This window comes from Psittacula echo, assembly GCF_963264785.1.
Source record: "Psittacula echo genome assembly, chromosome: Z".
In the NCBI taxonomy this organism is placed as follows: Eukaryota; Metazoa; Chordata; class Aves; order Psittaciformes; family Psittacidae; genus Psittacula; species Psittacula echo.
Window position 1 is genome coordinate 47921933 of NC_137742.1, and position 21389 is coordinate 47943321.

The window sequence follows — 21389 nt, forward strand, 5'->3', positions numbered from 1 at the left end:
AGTTTACAACTGGGCAAAACAGTTAAGAGTCATAGAAAAGCTGATGAGAAAGAAAAAATACAGGGTTATCAAGAGACTAAATTGGTTTTTTTTGGAGGCCAACCTCACCTTACAAGGAGTAGTTGTTCCTGATTATTTCTTTTCTAGAATACAGTCCTTACAAAATCCTAGTTACTACATCGTGAGTATTCTTTCTTCTATTCAGCCTCAACCTTTGTTAACTCATTATACTGATATTTGTTACAAAACTCATCAGAAACAGTATTCAAGTCAACTTTATAGTAAGTAATTAATAAAGTAAATACTATATATAAATACGTATATACACTTCATTCTGAAAAGGTCCACTTTATCTGTGAGTCTAGGGTCTGACAATTCTTATGCATTAGCCACCTGATTTGAAAAGGTCTGTTGGGATGCTTAATCTCAAAAAAAAGCTCAACACCAAACTAACAACTCAGATGTAGAAAATCAAAGATACTAACATTATTTCTCTTGCATAAGTGCATATGTACATTATATGCATATGCACATATGAAGTTATGTAACCTATAAAAATAAATATGCATATATTTATTTAAAGTGGATATAAGATTAAGAATGCCTAAATTACCTTAAAAACATCATAGAAAATAGCAACTTATTCTGAAATGCACAGTTATTATACCAAATTAGAAAGTTAAGATTATTCTGAGGAAAAATTCTATTACCTTTTGAGGAATGGACATGCAGAATTAAGGAAAACAAATCAGCTCTAATTCTGCCCTAAGAATTTCTCACAATAATTCTGTTACTGTTTTGGAATTTGTGAGTTGTCTTATGTAAGATGTCAGTAGTGTTCAAAATGCATTTGTTTTCTTTTTTTTTCTTTGACACATACGAATTGGAGCTTACGTGGTTTGTAGGATGTTGTTGAGTCAGCTGCAAACAAGAATTGCCAAGATTTTATCATGGTAGATGCAGCAGGAATCTTACTAGTAGCAGCCAGAAGAGGAGCCAAATCAGAGAACTCAGTTTTCTGAAGTGCTGGAACTGGGAATGTTTTCCGAATGCTGCAGTACATAGCCACGCAACTGGCCACTCATGCTGACAGAAATGCTTGATCTGTAGAGGTAGGGGGCTTGCAATGACAGAGGAGACATATTTTTTATTTTTAACAAAAAAAAAAAAAAGAAGAAATTAGAGATTGGATATTATCACAGTCTTTTGGAAAAGGTGAGCTTTTAGCCTGCTTCAGTTCCTGTCACATGATGATCATCAGTATGCATACACACTTGTGAATGCAATTCCATCAATATTTTTAAAAATATTCTTACCTGTGAAATTGTATTTTCTTCTGTACAGGTGTAATCAAAATATGTGTATCTTTGTTCTTTACAATGTTGGAAGCCCTTTGCTGACCAGGCACTTGGATGCTATAGGTGTTGGCACTCCCTCACCCCTGCTGCCATTGCATCCATGCACACACCCTGGCTCAATCAGGAGCTCAGCAGACATTATTGTCACTGTATTTTACCTTACTTTCTCTGAAAACAGTTCTTTGCATTGTAGTTTGTGAAGGTCATACTGAGTCAGTGAATGAGACGTAAACTTAAACCACAGGCATGCTGCATAGCTGTGGAGAAAGAAATGGCACCTACTGTTATCACAGTGCCAGGGTTCAGCAAGGGTGGAGGCCTTCCTGAATCCTACAGGGCTGACAGACAGGCCTGTCCCACTGCCCCAGCCAGAAGCAGGGTGGCTGGGGAGCAGGGGGAGGTCATACGGACTGAAATGAAGTCCTGAGCTGTAGGTGGGTGTGAGAGTCACTGGGATGCTTTGCAGGGAGAAGGACACCTGTCAGTGCTCCCAGGGCCATAAGAGTTTACCAGTCTGTGGGGATGCAAGTACCCAGATGCTGAACTTTACAGGTAATATATGCCCAGTTGAAACCTACCTTTTTACATTTCTGAAAAGTTTTCTAAACACTTCTGTGCGTACACATGACCCTAGGTGTGGCTAGCAGGGCTAGGGCAGTGATCATCCCCCTGTACACAGCACTGATGATGCTTCCTAACTATTCTATGATTCTATGATTCACTTCAAATGTTGGGTTCAGTTTTGGACTCTTCACTACAAGAGAGATAGTGAAATCCTGGAGCAGGTCCAGAGAAGGTATTTGAAAGACACATTAATGTAGCACTTAGAGGTGGACTTGTGAGGTTTACAGTCATACTTGATGAGTTTAAGAGTCTTTTTCAACCTAACTGATTCTATGATTCTACTCTTGTTATTAGAAGGCCTTTGTTTTTGGTTTTTAAGAGAAAAGATAACCGTATTCCTAACTGAGACAAGTCAATATATGTCAGATAAGCCTGAAGTTTTAAAATAGAGCAATAATTGAAAAACCTTACTGTTCTTCTTAGCTGGTCAATACTGTGGAAAATTTGCCATGCTTGTGTATCAGAATAATGGCAGAATAAGATTCTTGCTATTATATTACAGGCCTTATCTGCAAACAGAAATACAAGTATGCCAATCCTTCCTTGTCAAGTGCTCAGCGTAGAGGAAGAGGAGCAGAATCCTCTGGTACCAATTCTACAGAAGCACAGATTTGTTAGTACCACATAAGCAATTTTTGGTAAAATAGACAAATGAACACTTCTCAGCTGAGTGTAAAAAAGCTATATAAGAAACACTGGACAATTAATTAAAAAGATAATATAAAACAGTTCATTTTGTGAAAGCTCTGATGATTGTGCAAAAGTCAGTACTGCTTTAAATAGTGAAGTGTAATCATGAAATTATATCAAGCAGGAAAACTTTTGGGGCATGTTATAAATGCTCCATTTACTTAAACTGAAAGAGCTTATCAAGTATTTTGGTAATTGGTAACTAAAAAATGAAAAACCAACCAACAAACAAACAAGAATGCTGAGAAGCAGCTACCATTGATTTGGAAAATCAAAATGAAAGTCTGTTATGTTACCAGTTTCACACTGATTTGTTCTATTTCACACGCTTTCCCCATCCCTGACACAAACACAATTTTAAAAAATGAGAGACTGACCAAAACTAGAATGCTTAAAAGCTGTTTTGGCAACAAAACACATCCTCTGCTTAGCATGGAGTTGTTTTGAATACTTTCTTCTTCATTGTCAATTCAATCACCAAAATTTTTAGAGGGTGTTTTTTTTAATTATGCTGACATACATACAGATCTTCAACATGAATGAACTGGCTGAGCCCTGTAACAGTTTGCTCAGTGTCCAGTCTTCCAGTATAGCTAACTCCAGAATTTAAGCATATTATGATAAAGTAAATAGTTTTTAATGCAGGTGTCTCTTATTCTTCTTCAACTACTGTACCTAAGATGGAATATTTCTGATTTCATTTGTAAATTTTTCTCTGTTGTTTGATAAACTACTATACTTCCACCAACTGTTTTCTCACTAAACTCTGATAAACATGGATCTTTTACTCCCCCTAGCTAACAGGGCATGAAAGCTGAAAAAAACCTAACCGATAAGCACAAAATAGAGTGATGTGCAACCTTGAACTGTCTAAGCTAGAAGTGACCTGAAATCAAAACAAGATGTCCCTAAAGAATCAAGTGTAGGAAAGGCTTCAGATCTGCAAGGAGAGCAATGAGAAAATAACTGAATCTGGCCAAGAAAGGCAATAGGTATATGTCATATGGGACCCACTTCTGGAACAGAGCTATGAAGACCTGTTTGCCCCTGGGAAAGAGAGAATGAGGAAAAACTTTCAGGTAGACTGTCCTCACTAGAAACTACTTCTATTTATTAATTTAAATAAAACATTGAAACCGCCATATTTTAAAGACTTTACAACTGCTCCTCTTTTGCCACTTTAAAAATGTTTCTTTATTTAGCTCTGCATTAAGTCTAGCATTAATATCTACAAGCACTGAAGCATATTCTTGCAAACCATGATAAGCCTGGTGATCTGCTAGTATGAGAGATTTCTTTTTCGTTGGAGAGCAAGTGGAGACTTATTCATTGATGATGGAATGAGCCTCTCTAAATGGCTGCAGTTTTTCTTCTTATGCATGGAGGACAGGAAAGTGCAACTTATTGATCAAAAATTGCTATTTTTTTCTGAGTTTGATGTTCTTTGGAAAGAGCTTGCAGTACTATGTTATGGTGAAGAGCAGGTGCTCTGTTTTTTACGGGGAGTTTGTGCATCTAATCGTGAGTTGCATGGATTGCATGGATATTTGGAACGCACCTAACCCTTGGAACATATGGCCCTTTATGTATAACGAATTGTATGGGCATGATCCCTTAACAATTATGATCAATAATTGGTCCATCTCTGAGCAGTTAGGGTGACCAGATGATCTTCAGAGGTGCTTTTTAACCAAAATTATTTCATGGTTCTCTCATACAGACATATGAACATGCATCTTGCAATAAATGCAAAAGCTTTATCCTTCAGAATTTACAAGGCAATAGATACTGTAATGACGATCACACTGTAAGTAGGTAGAATAGCAGAAATGACAGAAGTAGAGATGGTGATAGCACATTGAATAATCAAGGATGCAATTTACACAAATCTTCCCGACTCACAAATCATACGTGGAAGATCTAATGAGACTGGAAAAAAAGAGCTTCTGGAATTCGGAAATGCACAGTACAGAACTGAAGTCTTTCTTTCTGAGGTGAGACATGAGACACTGTGCATTAAAGAGGATTAATTCTGTGAACTGCAGGATATGTAAAGCTCTAATCCTGTAATTTGTAATACAGAGAAATCCTACTTTATTGACTGCAAAACCACAGTCTGCAAGAGTATAATAAAGGCTGTCTGTGTACCTTTTTCCTTTGATATAAAAGATGCAGAGGGACTCATCATGCATTAAAGACTTGTACTCCATTGTGCTTCAGTGTCCAGCATTCACAAAGCTTGGCCAGGCTGACCATTATGCTGCAGGTATTATAACCTCCCAGTATGGGACTCAAGTGTTAAGTCTTAAAATACAGTCACTCACACTCTTAAAAAAAAAAAAAAAAAGAAAAATTTTTTTACAGCACATAGTGCTTCACAAATTGAAAAAAAATCCAAAAATTCTTCTGTAATAATTCCATTAGATATCTCTGTGAATGCAATTTTATTTATTTTTTTTTTTTAATTCTTAGCTTGAGAGGCTAGGAGAAGGAGATTAAATACATTGAATCATATATAGGGCTAAGAATCGGAGTTTTGTGTGTGTTTCCTGTAGATTTCTGCTGCTATAGCATAAAAGGGAATTTCAGCAGGACAGCACTCATCACTATACAAACAGTGCAATTGGATCTATTTCAGAGAACACCTTACACAGAGAATAAAGTGCATTTTGAAGTAATATTCAAGCATTATAAGACAATCCTCCAGCTATTATTGGTTAACTGTGCAATTTCTATTAATAGTTTTGAGTGGGAAATTTGGCAAATGTTCTTTATTTATTTTAGCATTCTAAGAGGATTTAAAGTAAATCTGAAATCACAAAAATGCTGTCAGCAGAGAAATATACACCAGAGGAAAAATCAGTGATCTGCTTAAAACATAGTTTAAAATCCTTTTATTGTGTCATTTTTTCACTCCTACTCTGACCAAGAAGGATTTGAAATAGAACCATGAAAATAGCATATGGATAAATGTAGGAATTCTAAGCTCACATCAAGGTAGTAGAAATTCCTTTGATCTACCCCCAGGAATTTGGGTTAAAACCAAAGTTTGTTCTTTATTCCACACCCCAGTTATACTTAAGAAAAGTCAAAGTGCTTGCATACTATTTTCTCCTTTGTTCACGTATCTGTTTGCTCACTTTTCCAATTTTTGTTGTTGCTGCTTTTTCTTCAGAAGAATGCAGCTCTACTGGTTTCTCTGTGTTGCTTTTCATTAATGAAGATACAATGTTTAGGTCAGTTCAGCATTATCTTATAAATCTTAGTTTTATTTTTGTGACAGAGTGTAGACTGTCTCTAAACAAAATGCCAGAAATGCCTTCACCCACTGCCAAACGGAGGCCAGAGGTGTCTCTCCTCATTGAGGACAAGAAAGCTATAATAGCTCAAAGATGAAGCACATTTCTTGAAAAGAGCTGAGAGATACATGGCTATAATTCTTCATCTAGACAATGTTAACAAGCCTAAGGATTACCTACAGAGCTAAATAATCAGAACATTTGATTTAGAGAAAGCAAATTTATATTACTTCTTTAGAGTTTTACAACTTTTCATTAGCCTTGTAACTATAACTGTATGAGACAATAGTATGAAAGCAAAAACAAAAAAAAAAGAAAACCAAGCAAAATGAAGAGTTAAAAAGAGGATTGACTTTCCCGGTATTAAAGGAAATGTTACGGTGATGACCATATTTTATATATCTTCTAATTAACTCTTATTTGCAACTGCTTCAGGCAAGATAAAAAATTAAATGCACAAATTAGAAATTAAGGTTAATTTGACCTACTTTGATTAGGAGAACAGTTCATGTTTGCTCTAAAAAGTACCTGCATTAGGTAGTAATCCAAACCAACAATTAATTTTATTTGTTAGGAATATGAAAAAAAAAAATAAAAATTGCAATGGGTAAAAAAAGGCAAGACATGGATAAATGTTCTCTCCTCAAGTGAAACCAGGAAATTTTCGCTCATTTTAACAGTCTTCAACAGACAGGTAAATGAAACCACCTTATTTTGTCTGAAAAAAGATTAGGAAATACTCATCTTTTTTCACTCCCTTGCTACAAGAAGATGGCAGCACCCTAAATCATCATGACATTTTGCACCCTCTGTGGTTAAAAGCTTTTCTGAAGACAATGTTGAGCTGCAAAATCTATGTGCAAGTTTCAGACATCTGATAAGACCAGACCTAGGATTTTGGGTTAGGTCGACATCCATATAGGAGAGTTTCAGTTTTAGTTTTCCCTAGCAGCCAGAGCATTAAATGGAGTAAATGTATTCTATATCTATTAACTAAAGAAGTAGCTAGTAATTTGCATGCTTAGGTTAATGAATTATCTATATCTGGGAAAGAGCCTGATCAAATTGGTAAGTTTTTGCCCACCTATATTTGGCAAGTACTGGAAATTTAACCTGCCATCAACATGTGCTTCTTAATCAAAATTATGTTCAAGCACTGTTTAATTTTTTTTTTATATCTGAAAATATGTATTGTATAGATTCATTTAAACTTTGAGAAATGTTAGGGCATCAAAGGAAAAAGAAAAATACTTTCTCTGAAAAATACAGGAGGACAGGCTGCCATAGCTTAGATAATACAGCAAGCATTTCAGTGTTTAATTCAAGCTGAACTGAATCTATTTTAGGATTGATAAGATCATTTTGTATGTGGTCTTGAAATTTCCTCATTTTTTTTAAATAAAAAAAAATCTTAACCAGTCTGTTACCCGTATAAGTCCAGAATACTCAGTAAAGATAGTAGATTAGGAAGCAGAGGCACACCGATAAGCTATTAAGTAGGAATTATTATTTGGAAACAAAACTCTGGAGAATACGGACTTCTGAGCAGCTGTGAGCCTACAGAAAGGTGAAAAAAAAAAGGAAGTAAGGTAGTTGTCTGCTGGGAAACAGTAAAGGAGTTTCTTAGGGAAAGAAAGCTGCCTGGAGACAGCTGTGTCTTAAGTTATTTTTACTTTAACCTTCAGGAAGGAGAGCTTGGCCTTGATTCTGTCTGACCCTAAAGAAAGTAGAAGTACAAAGATTTATTTTGTATTAACTTTGAGACAAGGAGATTTGGAAAACCCTTTTTGCAGACCTTGAAACAAAAAAAATAAAATGAAGGAGGGATTGTTTGACACCAGGGATGTGAACAGAGCTATAGAAGTAGGTTTATTTTAAGTTCCAAATAGACTGTTAAATTTTCCTCTGAGGCTGTAGAATAAAATTTTGGTTTAATGTTGTTTTCTTTTTTGTTTTAGTTTTCTTTGGTTGGCAGACCATCTGTTCTGTATTTCTGCATCCTTTACACTACGGATTTGTATGCTAAGAACTTATTTCTTCACATAGTGTCTGCTGCAATTTCATGTTTACTATTTGTATGAAACTAATATTCTACCAACAAAGAGAAATTAAAAAAATAGCTGGTAATTCTACACATACATAATTACAAATTACCTTTTTTGATGAGTAATCCAGTTTTCCATTCCTTCATATGGCTTTCACATCATCCGTTTTATAACAATTTAATAGAAGACTGTAGTCACACAAAGCTTCCATAAAATGCACTTAATGCACAGAGAAAGAAGTGTCAGCATGGCAGCATGGATTTATACAATATGAATTTACATGCACTTACTGTGCAAATTAAACACAGTATTTCAAAGCAGATATAAAGAACTATTCACTTAAAAAAAGAGAATGGTTTTAATAAGGCTGTATCAAGCAGACGATAACCTTTTTTCTCCACAGGTTTTTGGGTTTAAAAGAGTAGCTTAAAAAAAAGGACGTGGAATGGGGTGAATCATAGAATCATAGAACTGTTAGGGTTAGAAAGGACCTTAAGATCATCTACTTCCAACCTCCCTGATATGGTCAAAGACACCTCACACTAGACTGTGTCAGCCAAGACTTCTACCTGGCCTTGAACACTGCCAAAGATGGAGCATTTACCACTTCTTTGGGCAACCTGTTCCAGTGCCTCACCACCCTCACAGTAAAGAATTTCCTCGTTATATCTAACCTGAGCTTCCCCTGATGAAGTTTAATTTCCCTTGTCCTATAGCTAAATTCCTGATGAAAAATCCCTCTTCAGAATCCTTGTAGGCCCCCTTCAGATGCTGGAAGGCTGCTATGAGGTCTCCATGTAGCCTTCTCTTCTTCAGGCTGAACAGCCCCAGCTTTCTCAGCCTGTCGTCATATGGTGCTCCAGTCCTCTTGTCATGCTCGTGGTCTTCCTCTGGACTTGCTCAAACAGCTCCATGTCTTTTTTCTGTTGAAGACACCAGAACTGCACATGTTACTCCAAGTGGGATCTCACAAGAGAAGAGTAGAGGGGTAGGATCACCTCCTTTGATCTTTTGATGCAGCCCAGTATACGGTTGGCTTTCTAGGCTGTGAGTGCACACTGCTGGCTCATGTTGAGCTTCTTGGCTACCAGCACCCCAAGTCCTTCTCCACAAGGTTGCTCTGAATCATGTCCCCACCCAACCTGCAGCTGTGCCTGGGATTGCCCTGACTCAAGTGTAGGACCTTGCACTTGGCTTGGTTGAACTTCATGTGGTTGTCATTGGCCCACTTCTCAAGCATGTCAAGGTCCTTCTGGGTGGCATCCCTTCCAACCAAACCACACAGCTTGGTGTCATCAGCAAACTTGCTGAGGGAGCACTCAGTCCCGCTGTCCATGTCACTGACAAAGATGTTGAACAGGATCGGTCCCAACACTGACCTCTGAGGGACAGCACTTGATGACAGTCTCCAGCTGGACATTGAGCTGTGGACCACAGCTCTCAATTTGGTAATCAAATCCAGCCAATTCTTTATCCACCGAGTGGTCCACCTACCCAATTGATGTCTCTCCAGTTTAGAGACAAGGATGTCAAGCGGGACAATGTCAAACACTTTGCGCAAGTGCAGATAGTCAGTTGCAGGACATCAACTTCTCTGCCCCTTTCCGTCAATTCCATAGCCCCATCATAGAAGGCTACCAAATTGGTCAGGCAGGATTTCCCCTTAGTGAAGTTATGCTGGCAGTCATCAACTACCTCATTGTTTTTCGTGTGCCCTAGCATGCTTTCTAGGAGAATCTGCTCCCTGATCCTTCCAGGCACAGAGGTGAGACTGACTGGTCTGTAGTTTCCAGGCTCTTCCATTTTCCCCTTCTTGGGGGTTATACTTTCCTTTTTGCAGTCATCAGGAACTTAACCTGGCTGCCATTGTTTTTCAAATATGATGAACAGTGGCTTAACAACTTCATTCACCAGCTCCTTCAGGACCCACGAATGGATTTCATCAGGTCCCATGGACTTGTGCATAATCAGGTTCCTAAAATGATCTTGAACTAGATCTTATCCTGCAGTGAGCTTAAGGTCTTTATTCTCACAGTCCCTGCATCTGCCTTCCAAGACTTGAGTGGCACGGCTAAAGCACTTGCCAGTGAAGACTGAGGCAAACAAGTCACTGAGAACTTCAGCCTTCTCCAAATCCAGGGTAGCCAGTTCTCCCATTTCCTTCCAGAGAGGGCCCACAGTATCCTTAGATTTTCTTTTGGTGGCAACATACCTATAGAAGCCCTTCCTGTTATCCTTGACAGCCCTTGCCAGACTCAATTCTAACTGGGCCTTAGCTTTCCTGACCTGATCACTAGCTTCCCAGACAATGTTCTTGCATTCTTCCCAGGCCTCCTGTTCTCACTTTCACCTTCTGTAAGCTTTTTTTATGAAAAATCAGCAATTCTTTATCCATCCATGGAGGCCTCCTGGCCTTCTTGCTCCATTTCCTTCTTGTTGGGATGCAATGCTCCTGAGCTTGGAGCAGGTAATCCTTGAATATCAACCAACAGTCTTGGGCCCCCCTGCCTTCTAGGGCTATATCCCATAAAACCTTACTGAGCAGGTTCCTGAAGACGCCAAAGTCTGCTCTCTTGAAGTCCAGGGCAGTGAGCTGGCTGTGTGCCCTTCTCACTGTCCTGAGGATCTCAAACTCCACCATCTCATGATCACTGCAGCCAAGGCTGCCCTGAAGCGTCACATTCACCACCAGCCCCTGCCTATTGGTGAGCACATGATCAAGCATGGCACCTCTTCTTGTCTCCTCCCCTATTACTTGCAAGAGGAAGAAAATTTTAGGAAAGGCTAAACAAGGACAAATCAGATGTAGGTACACCTCATGATGCACTCAGGCTAAGTGTTTATACCGGGTTAATAACAGTACCCTGTAGAAGAAGTACATGAAAAAAACCCACAAATCAAAATATCTTAAGCATCCATGTCAGCATCCTGTTCAACTGATTCTCCACTTTACTTTTTCTTGGCAATCAACCGACAGAGTCTATCTACTGTAATATCTACTGTATTTTTTAGGGGGTTGGTGAACTAATCGTAATAATTTTGCACCCACTCAAATATCAGGAGTTCAAAATACAAACTTAAAGACTACTGTTTCAGAAAAATAATGAGGTTCATGTTCAGCTAGGAGAAAAGTATTCCTTTGTTCATGTTCTTTGAGCTATCTTTAGTTAAATAAAATGTCTTCACAACCTATAGAGAAGACAAGTACTATACTAAAAACAAAAAGAAAACAGGCTTTCTTGGTAAACCGTTATTTTTCAGCTTGTAATAGGTACACCTAGAGGAACAAAATTTGTGGCGAATTTCTCTGAGTAAGTTAAATAAAAATGAAGAAAAGCAATCTGCTCAATAATGTCACCAACCAATAATGATGTAATGAAAAATTTTAATGTTGGATGAGTGGTGTTTGTCAGGGGTAGGTATTGGGACCAGTGCTGTTCAACATCTTTGTCAATAACATAAACAGTGGGACTGAGTGCACCCTCAGCAAGTTTGCTGACAACATCAAGCTGTGAGTTGTGGTCAACATGTTGGAGTGAAGAGATACCATCCAGAGGGATCTTGGCACACTTGGGAGGTGAGCCCATGTGTCTGTGTTGAAACTTATGAAGGTCCTGCACCTGGGTTGGGATAATCCCAATCACAAATACAGGCTGGGCAGAGAGTAGATTGAGAGCAGCCCTGAGGAGAAAGACATGGTGGTATTTGTTGATGAAAAACTCTACTCAGCAATGTGTGCTTCCAGGCCAGTAAACCAGAAAGCCATATGCTGGGCTGCATCAAAAGGAGCAGGACCAGCAGGTCGAAGGATGTGACCCTGACCCTCTACTCTGCTTTGGTGAGACCCCACCTGATCAGAGGGGCTATGAAGACAGGCTGAGAGAATTCCTCAGACTGCAGAAGAGAAGGTTCCAGGGAGACCTTATACCAGCCTTCCAGTACATAAAAGGGGCCTACAAGAAGTCTGGAGAGGGAGTTTTTATAACAGCAAGCAGTGATATGACAAGAGGTGGTGTGACATGGGCACAGGTCACCCAGAGAAGTTGTGGCTGCCCCATTCCTTTAAGTGTTCAAAGCCAGGTTGGATGGGGCATGGAGCAACCTGGTCTAGTGGAATGTGTCCCTGACTATGGCAGGGGGGTTGGATCTAGATGATCTGTAAGGTCCATTCCAACCCAAATCTTTCTATGATCCTAGGAAGTGATTCAGATTAATACAGACAGCAAACTTTGTGTTGTGGTTTAACCCCAGCTGGCAACTAAGTGCCACATATCTGCTCACTCTTTCTCTCCTGGTGGGATGGGGGAGAGCATTGGAAGGGTAAAACTTAGAAAACAAGTGGGTTGAAGTACAGACAGTGTAATAGGTAAAGAAAAAGCCAAGTGCACACACAGAGGAATTCAGCTAGGATATTGAAATAATCTTCATGCCCTCACTGGTAATAATGTTGCAACATAGGGGCTCTACTGTAGCAACAATTTTATAGGAGGTGATCCTAATTATCTTTAAACAAAACTGACACCATCACTATTTTCTTGCCCACATATGCAAGAGTACCCAAACATATGTCCAAGTGGATATACCCAAGTATTTGGGTATCAAAACACTTGTACCCAACTTTCCAGGTCTGCACAAGTTTCCTCACAAGGCACAAAAGACAAGGTATGCCATCTACTGACTATTCCCATGTGTCATGTGTTCTTCTCAGGTTGATGACCATGTCCTCATTTTGCATATGCTTGTTTGGTGCCTTCTAAGAGCTGACAGTGACTTTTTTCCCTCCATCTTGTTCCTTCTTTGTGAGTTTTTGGGACTTACTCACAGTCCTTTGTCTCCTGAGCTGGGTGCCCTGAGAAATTGCATGTGGAAGTTCTTAGACCACAATGATCTGCTAATCTAGGTGCCGTGAACCCATGAGAGTCCTACAGTATTGCTGTTTATTCTTCCTGGGCTTGCACATTAGACTTTTCCATCCATACTCTATTAAAACCTGTCCTAATGCTTTTACTAAAATTCTGTATGCTCTTTTAGAATCTAACAATAATTCTTTTCTAAGCATTGCCTCTTTAGAGCACACTCAGACTGTGAAACCAGCAAGGTAAATCAGAGTCTTGCCATGCCCTATTCAGACACTATAAAACCTGGGTGCATCTGCCAAAGAACGTCAAATGTATATACACAAAGTACATATATATATACACAGTCAAAGTGGGTGGCAGTAATGTCTCCTTGCTATGTCTGCAGAATATTAAGATCTGCCTGCTATGAACTTCATTGTGCTGAAGATCCAATCAAAATTAGTGGTAACCACCACCTCTCTTATATTTCAGGGTGTTTAAAGTTCTTTATACCACTGATTATTTACTGGGGAGATATAAAGTTCTTCATACCACTGATTATATATACCTGGAGAGAAGCAATCATATCAGAAAACGTTCTGTACAATTATAAGTATGCTGGCTGTGAGCAGCTCCTCAACATCTATAACCTTCAGATCCCTTACTCTTCACTTTACCTGGTAGAAAATTTCCATGGGAAAAAAACCTCCTCTTAATGTTCTCATCTTTTATGAATATCAACTGCATAAAAATGACATGAAGATAAGAATGGATCTGGCTGTTACATGCTGTCGTGGTTTAAGCCCAGGCCGTAAATTAGAACCACGCAGTCTACTTCCCCCCCCAGCCCCCAGAGGGATGGGGAGGAGAATCAAAAGAATGTAACTCCCACGGGTTGAGATAAGAACAGTCCAGTAACTAAGGTATAACACAAATCACTACTGCTACCACCAATAATAATAATCATTAGAGAAATAACAAGGGAAGAGAATACGATACCACCCGCCGGAAAAGAGCCCGACAGAAAAGAGGATGTGCCCTTCCGGGTAGCTCCCAGTTACATCCCCCGGCATGACGTGCTGTGGTATGGAATACCTCTTTGTCTAGTTTGGGTCAGGTGTCCTGTCCCTGCTTCCTCCCGGCTTCTCCTCCTCCTTAGCAGAGCATGAGACTCACAAAGTCCTTGGTCAGGGTAAACATTCTGACCAGCAACTGAAAACATCAGCTTTATCAGTATTATTCCCAGGCTGAAAGTCAAAACCACAGCACTGCACCAGCTACTAAGAAGGAGAAAAACTGACTGCTGCTGCTGAACCCAGGACAGTATCCACCCCTTATTCCATACCATTCACGTCATGCTCAGATCCCACATTTTCCATATACCTTCACTCTCATCTCAGTGCACTGTTATCCTAGTGCACAGACCAATTCCAATAAAACTACAGAGTCCATTCGGTCCATGATGTTGGGCTCCATCTCTTGTAACAGTCTTTCAGGGCAGGAGAGGCTGTGTGCAGTGTTGGATCGTTGTCTGCTGATGCTGATCGTTCTTTTACTGTAGAACTCATCCGGTTCTATCAAAGTTCATTCTCTGTTGGGATGATGGTCGGAGGGAAGTCAGGGCCAGTCACTGGTGCCCTGCAGACTTCTAGTTGATGGGTATAGCAGGCAACAGCATACAATTGAGTTCATTGTCTGTTTTCCCCTAAAATCAAATCCCCTTGAGGTACGCATCGGACTTCCCCATCTTCCCGCATTACCCACCAAGTATATCCAGGTCCCTGAGCAAAAGCAATCCCACGAGTGGGTTTGCCTTTACCTGAAGCAGGAATAACCCAGACTGTCTTCCCCAACAAATTCTTCATGTGCACCACAGGAACTTTGTCCCCCTCTACAATATGTAAAAGTTCTGACTGTGCTGGGCCAGCCCTGTTGGCAGATCCTCTGGTGTTGACCAACCAGGTGGCCTTTGGTAAGTGTGTATCCCAATGCTTGAAAGTTCCCCCACCCATTGCTCTCAGTGTAGTTTTTAACAGCCCATTATACCGTTCGATTTTCCCAGAGGCTGGTGCATGGTAGGGGATGTGATATACCCATTCAATGCCATGCTCTTTGGCCCAAGTGTCTATAAGGTTATTCCGGAAATGAGTCCCATTGTCTGATTCAATTCTCTCTGGGGTGTCATGTCACCACAAAATGTGGTTCTCAAGGCCCAGGATAGTGTTCCGGGCAGTGGCGCGGGGCACAGCGTATGTTTCCAGCCATCCGGTGGTTGCCTCCACCATGGCAAGCACATGGCGCTTGCCTTGGCGGGTTGGAGGGAGTGTGATATAATCAATCTGCCAGGCCTCCCCATATTTATACTTCAGCCATTGTCCTCCATACCAGAGAGGCTTTAACCGTTTGGCTTGTTTAATTGCAGAACATGTTTCACACTCATGAATAACCTGGGCAATAGTGTCCATTTTTAAGTCCACGCCTCGATCACGGGCCCATCTATATGTTGCATCTCTGCCCTGATGACCTGAAGTGTCATGGGCCCACCAAGCCAAAAATAATTCACCTTTATGTTGCCAATCTAAGTCCATCTGAGCCACTTCAATCTTAGCAGCTTTATCCACTTCTTGGTTGTTCTGCTGTTCCTCAGTGGCCCGATTCTTAGGTACATGGGCGTCTACATGGTGTACCTTCACCACCAGGTTCTGCACCCAGGCAATGATATCTTGCCACAGTGCAGCAGCCCAGATGGGTTTACCTCTGTGTTGCCAGTTGCTCTGCTTCCACTGCTGCAACCACCCCCACAGGGCATTTGCCACCATCCATGAGTCAGTAGAGAGATAAAGTACTGGCCACTTTTCTCGTTCAGCAATGTCCAGGGCCAGCTGGATGGCTTTCACCTCGGCAAACTGACTCGATTCACCCTCTCCTTCAGCAGTTTCTGCAACTTGTCGTTGAGGACTCCATACGGCTGCTTTCCATCTCCGATGCTTTCCCACAGTACGGCAGGACCCATCAGTAAATAAGGCATACTGCTTTTCACTTTCTGATAGTTTTATTATATGGTGGGGCCTCTTCAGCATGCATCACCTCCCCCTCTGGTGACATTCCAAAATCTTTGCCCTCTGGCCAGTCCATGATGACTTCTAGAATGCCTGGACGACTGGGATTTCCTATTCGAGCTCATTGTGTAATTAGTGCAGCCCATTTACTCCATGTCGCATCGGTTGCATGATGTGTAGAGGAGACCCTGCCTTTGAACATCCAGCCCAGCCCGGGCAACCAGGGTGCCAGGAGGAGCTGTGTTTCAGTGCCAATCACCTCCGAAGCAGCTCGAACCCCTTCATAGGCTGCCAGTATCTCTTTCTCAGTTGGGGTATAGCTGGCCTCAGATCCTTTGTATCCCCGACTCCAAAAGCCGAGGGGTCGACCTCGAGTCTCCCCTGGAGCTTTCTGCCAGAGGCTCCAAGTAGGACTACTCTCCCTGGCTGCGATGTAGAGTACATTTTTCACATCTGGCCCAGTCCGGCCTCGTTCAAGGGCCACTGCATGAACTATCTCACGTTTAATTTGCTCAAAGGCTTGCTATTGCTTAGGGCCCCATTTAAAATCATTCTTCTTCCGGGTCACATGATAGAGAGGGCTTACAATCGAACTGTAATTTGGGATGTGCATTCTCCAGAACCCCACAGCACCCAAGAAAGCTTGTGTTTCTTTCCTATTAGTTGGGGGAGACATTGCTGTTATTTTGTTGATCACATCTGTGGGGATCTGGTGACGTCCATCTTGCCATTTTATTCCCAAAAATTGAATGTCCTGTGCAGGTCCCTTGACCTTACTCCGTTTTATGGCAAAACCAGCTTTCAGCAGGATTTGGATTATTTTCCTCCCTTTCTCAAAGACTTCTTCCACTGTATCGCCCCACAATATAATGTCATCAATGCATTGCAGGTGTTCTGGAGCTTGCCCCTGTTCCAGTGCATTCTGGATCAGTCCGTGGCAGATGGTAGGGCTGTGTTTCCACCCCTGGGGCAGTAGGTTCCAAGTGTACTGGATGCCTCTCCAAGTAAAAGCAAACTGTGGCCTGCACTCTGCTGCCAAAGGAATTGAGAAGAATGCATTGGCAATATCAATCGTGGCATACCACTTGGCTGCCTTTGACTCCAGTTCATACTGAAGTTCTAGCATGGCCGGTGCGGCAGCACTCAATGGTGGTGTGACTTCATTCAGGCCACGATAGTCTACTGTTAGTCTCCACTCTCCGTTAGACTTTCGCACTGGCCATATGGGGCTATTAAAGGGTGAGCGGGTCCTGCTGATCACTCCCTGACTCTCCAGACTACGGATCAGCTTATGGATGGGAATCAGGGAGTCTCGGTTGGTGCAATATTGCCGCCGGTGCACTGTTGTCGTCACGATTCGCACTTGCTGTTTTTTAACCTTCAGCAACCGCACAACAGAAGGATCCTCTGAGAGACCAGGCAAGGTGGACAGCTGCTCAATTTCCTCAGTCTCCAAAGCAGCAATACCAAAAGCCCATTGGTACCCTTTTGGGTCTTTGAAGTACCCTCTCCTGAGGTAGTCTATGCCGAGGATGCATGGAGCCTCTGGACCAGTCACAATGGGCTGCTTTTGCCATTTCCTCCTAGTCAGGCTGATCTCAGCCTCCAGTACAGTCAACTCTTGGGATCCTCCTGTCACTCCAGAGATATAGATGGGTTTCACCTCTTTGACAGCTTGACGGCATCAGGGTACACTGTGCACCTGTATCTCCTAGAGCTTTATACTTCTGTGGGACTGATGTGCCAGGCCACCTGATCCACACAGTCCAGTAAATCCGATTGTCCCCTACCTCCACCTGGCTGGAGGCAGGGCCCCTCTAACAGTCATCACAACGTTGGACACTTAAGTCGTGTTGAAAGGGATTATTCTTCGTTATCACAGGAGCTGGAGTAAAATCAGCTGTTCCACTCCATCTGGGAACCTGCTCACCAGAGACTGAAGCCGCAGCTCTCATGGGATGATCAGCCTTGACCCTTGTTCCTATTTTAAATTCACGCACCCTTTCCTCCAAAGCTGAAGTAGGTTTTCCATCCCACTTCGTCATGTCTTCTCCATGATCCCGCAGGTAAAACCATAGGGTGGCCGTGGTGTTTGCCTTCTATATCTTCTGTCTCGAACAATAGGACGTCTTTTGTTAACAACTGAGACGTGTGTTGGTACACGTGAGGAGCTGGATGAATCAGATAGATCGTCCCTCAATTGTTTGACATCCTGGGACAGTTTTTCCACAGCTGAGATGATGGAAAGGGTGAGATTGTCTTCAAACTCGCGGAGTTTATGAATCATTTCATCCACTGTTAGTGGTATTACATCATTCCAGGTTACTGTTGAATGGGTGTATGATGAGGGTGCATTCCGTGTAAGTTTTCGCCACATGGGTCGTGTACATTTGACTTCATCTGGGTCTATGGGTATATCTCTGTTATTCGGTTTGATGTGATAGATCATCTCTACGATGGCTGATTCCCTCAGAGACTGGATGCCTTTGTCTAAAGTAGTCCACTTGGCCGAACAACTCATAACATCATCCTTGTATGGAAACCTTTCTTTCACAGCTGCCAAGAGCCGCCTCCAAAGACTGAGGGACCTTTTCTCTCTTGCAATTGCTTTGTCAATTCCCCCTTCTCTAGCAAGTGATCCCAGCTGCTTGGCTTCTGTACCTTCTAGTTCATGACCATCAGCCCCATTGTCCCAGCATCGGAGCAACCAGGTGATGATGTGCTCCCCTGGTTGACGGGTAAAATCTTTTCGCATATTCCGTAGCTTGGTTGAGGTCCGAGGTCGAGAAGTCACCTCTTCTTCTTCTTCTTCGTCATGTGATGATGACTCCTGATCAGATGGTGGCCTGGGTGGTGCATACATTGTTTCTTCATCTTGCTTCATCCTTCTTGCCTCTTTTTTGCTTTTTCTCTTGCGTACAGGGCAATCACTATTGGTACGAATTGGTCCTCTGGTTTAGCTGCAGTCATTATCACTGTGGTTTGAGTAGCAACAGTACTTGTCACTGGGGGTGGTGTAGCTGCTGTGCTTGGAGCTGGAGTAGCTTCGCTGTCTGTTGCAGTCGAAGTTTGAGTAGCGGCTGTACTTGTCGCTGGGGTAGCTGCACTGTCTGTTGCAGTTGAAGTTTGAGTAGTGGCTGTAAATGTCGCTGGGGGTGGCGTAGCTGCTGTGCTCGGAGCTGGAGTAGCTGCGCTGTCTGTTGCTTCGCCCTCAGATCCAGGGACATTTTTTTGCTTTTGAAGGTGCTGGATAGTGTTGAACAAGGCCCAGTAAGCATAGGCCAAGCCCCAGCACGTTGACATGATTCGTCCCTCTCTGGTATGACCAGGATGACAACACACCTCATTTAAGTGTTTTACTAATTCTTCTGGATTTTGCACTTGTTCGGTGGTGAAATTCCAAAACACTGGAGGGGCTCACTGACCTAGATACTTGCCCATACTATTCCACACACCCTGCCACTCATGGCTGTCCAGCCTCGGGGAAAATCTCTCAGTCCCCCTATATTGTCGTCTAACCCCAGACAAGACCCAAACCCAACTCTGCTTAACTCTTGAGATCAGACGCAATCGTTGTGGACAAAGCACACTCTGTATGCATACCAACATGGTGATCCCCATCACAATCAGCAAACAGGTCTCAACAATATTAAAAGGCCATTCAAAAACTTCAAAACTCTCAAATGATGCTGTAAACAGTCTGGGGGCGGGCACTGGGAGGGTAAGAGAATGTCTCCTTCACAGGTTGACTGCCCACGAAGGAGAAAAAAGATATGTAATTGCTAAACACTTCCATTTTATACCTCCCAAAGTATAGATGTGGTGACCACACTGGGAACGCAAGAGGGATTAGTTTCATGATCAATTTTCCTATTGTATTACAAGTCATTACCATAAAATACAATGAGACAATAACCTTAGCCCAAGCCCCACACTTGAAAAACACTAATACAGCAAATACTGGCTCTAAGTAAGCTCTGGCATATTGAGACTGTGAGATCAAAAACAACAACTTTGAGAGCCAATAAATCAGCATTGTGACGAGTGACTATTAATCCAAAACACTGAACGCTTATCACAAACACGATTAGACACACTCCGGTCAGATCTGTCGTTATCTCAACCCTTTGTGCCCCACCTTGGGCACCAAAAAGAACTGTCGTGGTTTAAGCCCCGGCTGTAAATTAGAACTACGCAGTCTACTTCCCCCCCCAGCCCCCAGGGGGACGGGGAGGAGAATCGAAAGAATGTAACTCCCACGGGTTGAGATAAGAACAGTCCAGTAACTAAGGTATAACACAAATCACTACTGCTACCACCAATAATAATAATCATTAGAGAAATAACAAGGGAAGAGAATACGATACCGCCCGCCAGAAAAGAGCCCGACAGGAAAGAGGATGTGCCCTTCCGGGTAGCTCCCAGTTACATCCCCCGGCATGACGTGCTGTGGTATGGAATACCTCTTTGTCTAGTTTGGGTCAGGTGTCCTGTCCCTGCTTCCTCTCGGCTTCTCCTCCTCCTTGGCAGAGCATGAGACTCACAAAGTCCTTGGTCAGGGTAAACATTCTGACCAGCAACTGAAAACATCGGCTTTATCAGTATTATTCCCAGGCTGAAAGTCAAAACCACAGCACTGCACCAGCTGCTAAGAAGGAGAAAAACTGACTGCTGCTGCTGAACCCAGGACACATGCAGTCATTCATCATTGTGGAAGAATACAGAAAAAATATAGCACACTAGGAATGTGGTGTGCAAAAAAATGTAGGGATTGTAGTTCTCTAGGTAGTCAACTGCACTGGTTTGGAATGAAACTGGACAGAATGGAACGGAACAGAACAAAACAGAATAATTTTCAGCTGGGGGGTCCTACAGTCATCATCTAGTCTAACTGCCTGACCACTTTGGGGCTGATCAAAAACTAAAGCATATTTTTTAAGGGCACTGTGCAAAATCCTTTTGAACTCTGACAGACAGAGGTCATTGACTACCTCTTTAGGAAGCCATTGCAGTGTTTCCTGATACCTAGTCTGAACCTCTCCTGATGCAGCTTCAAAACATTCCCACATGTCCTATCACTGGATCCCAGGGAGACCTGGTTCCTTAGCTCCACTAACACTCACAGTCACTGCGCAGTGTCTCTGTTTAGCAGCTTTCATTTTCAGTCTTACTTGTGTTCAAACCAATCAGAACACATAAATAACTCTCTAGACTACATATCATGTAAAGATAGAGAAGCCACAGGTTTAAAAGGGATAAATTAGGTATTTAAGCAGTGAACTGGCAATATCTGACCTCTTTGCACCTTTCTTTTTCACTGCTGATACAGTTGATACGTTCTCACCTACCTTGTTAACATGGTCTTTGTGAGAAAAAATGTCAAACTGCTGGTTAAAATGTTGGGGGTTTTTTTAGAAATATTAAAGAGATTAACAACAATCCTTCAGCTTATTATTATTCTTCCACCTGCAGCAAC